The sequence below is a fragment of the Pseudonaja textilis genome, chromosome 4 (genome assembly GCF_049901715.1).
Source record: "Pseudonaja textilis isolate UNSWEBS1 chromosome 4, rPseTex1.2, whole genome shotgun sequence".
In the NCBI taxonomy this organism is placed as follows: domain Eukaryota; kingdom Metazoa; phylum Chordata; class Lepidosauria; order Squamata; family Elapidae; genus Pseudonaja; species Pseudonaja textilis.
The window spans coordinates 91,544,605-91,547,123 of NC_141993.1; positions in this window are offsets into that span (position 1 = coordinate 91,544,605).

Genomic DNA, 2,519 nt, shown 5'->3' on the forward strand with positions numbered 1-2,519 from the left:
TTCCTAAGAGGTCTGTAAGGGGCGTGCATAAGTGCACCATCGTGCCTCCCGTCCCTGTCCTATTGTCCCCATTTATTCGTACCTATTTCCTGTATTCTTACTCATGTTTATACTTATACCTATCATCTTGTAAGTGATTGACAAATCAGATTAAAAATAAATAAAATAAAAAAATAACAAAGAGAGACGCAACCTGGAATTAGGGACAAATTTCCTAACAGTGAGGAAAATTAACCAGTGGAACAACTTGCCACTGTTGAACCTGTGGGTGTTTCATCACTGTAGGCTTTTAAGAAGACATTGGACGGCCCCTTGTATGAGATAATACAGAGCCATGATGGCAAACCTATGGCACATATGCCAGACGTGGCATGCAGTGCCCTCTCCCTGGGCACATGAGTTGTCGCCCCAGCTCAGCTCTGCCACACATGCCTCTTGCCATCCAGCTGGTCTTTGGGTCTCTGCCATGCATGCACGGGGCGCAGGGTGTGTGCCGTGGTCAAGGCCAAGGTTTATGTTGCTAAGGGAGACAGCTGTTCAGCAAGTTTTGCCGCATTTTGCAACCTTTCTTGCCACAGTGGTTAAGCAGATCACTCAGTTTTGTTATGTCAGTAACATGGTTGTTAAGCGAATCCAACTTCCCGGTTGACTTCGTTTGTCAGAAGGTTGCAAAAGGGGATCACGTGATCCCAGGACACTGCAGCCATCATAAGTGTGAGTCAGTTGATAGGGCAGCTGAATTTTGATCACATGGTCACAGGGATGCTGCAACTGTTGTTAAGTGTGAAAGAAGGTCCTCAATCACTTTTTTTCGGTGCTGTTGTATCTTCGAACGGTCACTAAATTAATGGCTGCAAGTTGAGGACTTCCTGTACATTCACACATTTAACCACGTTGGGGAAAAGCTCAACAGATGTAGGCACCAATATAAGTCTTGATCAAGGTTAATTGTCAGGAAATTGTGTAGCAAGTGTCCAAAAATGAAGTCAGAGATGCTCACACAAATTTGTAGTTTTATATAAATAAACATTTTTCACATTGATATATACAGCAGACATAGTATGAGGTAAATTGTGAGATATATCATCATGAGGTAAATCGTTGTGAGGTAAATCATCATGAGGTAAATCGTTGTGAGGTAAATCATCGTGAGGTAAATCGTCATGAGGTAAATCTTATCAGCATACAGTATAGACCACACAGAAGAAAATGGCGGGAAAAAAAGGAACCACCTTCAGCAACCAATCACAGCACGGATTGCCTCATGAAGAAGCCCACCCTCTCCAGCCAATCAAGTACCATTGTGTATTCTGGACCATTGTACGCTGCACTGTATCGGTTACTAAATTTAAATAGCCTAACATTAATCTTGGTTAGTTGTCATTGTTGTGATCGTTATTTCAGGGCTGAATGTATTGACTCATTCAGATTATTTTGGCCCAATCAAAACAAAACAAACCCCCCCCCCAAAAAAAAAACAGGTGAAGTCAGGAACCAGGTAAAACTGGTCAAGAAATCCAGCTTTCACAGATCAAAGTGTGGGAAGGGATCCCAGTTTTGTGGGTAGGACTTTCATCAGGTGTGAATAGTTGAGTCAAGTTCAGCCTTTGGTGATTTGAGGGACACGCCTCTACTGTTTCCTTAGTTAGAATATTGATTGATTGATTGATTGATTCGTTCATTGATTCATTCATTTGTTTATATATTAATTTGTGGCAAACATATCCAACATAACTTCCTCCTCCTAATCACAACCTTGTGATGCGGATTGGGCTGAGTGGGAGTGACTGGCCCAAAGTCACCCAGCTGGCTTTCATTCCTGAGGCAGGACTAGAACTCACCCTCTCCTGGTGATTGGCCCAAAGTCACCCAGCCGGCTTTCCTGCCTAAGGCGGGACTAGAGCTCCCTGCCTCCTGGTGATTGGCCCTAAGTCACCCAGCTGGCTTTCCTGCCTAAGGCTCACCACCTCCTGAGTTCTAGTGTCTTTTTCTGCATGGTCCTGGCTCACCTGTCTAGGCAACATTGCCACATAATTTCTTCGGTGTCTCCCAAGCAAGGACTCAAAATCAGGTCTAAGCCGACTCAGGATCAGCCATGTCATCTCGCGGCTACCATTTCCTGTAGGTGTTGAGTTTTGAAAGAAAAATAAAACTCCGTCTCCCAAACTGAAAAAACAACAACAAAAAACCACCGAAATCCCCTTCGCACACCCACAATATGCGTATCATTTTCCTGCGCAAGCTTCTAAGCCACAGGAAACCCAAATGGCAGAATAGCAGAATAACAAATAACAGCTGGAAGGGACCTCGGAGATCTTCTAGTCTAACCCCCTGCTCAGACAGGAGACCCTATACCATTCCAGACAAAAGGCTGTCCAGCCTCTTCTTAAAAACCTCCAGTGATGGGAGCCTTCACAACTTCTGGTGGCAAACAGTTCCACTGGTTAATTGTCCTCACTGTCAGGAAAATTTCTCCTTAGTTCCAGGTTGCTTCTCTTAATTAGTTTCCATCCGTTGCT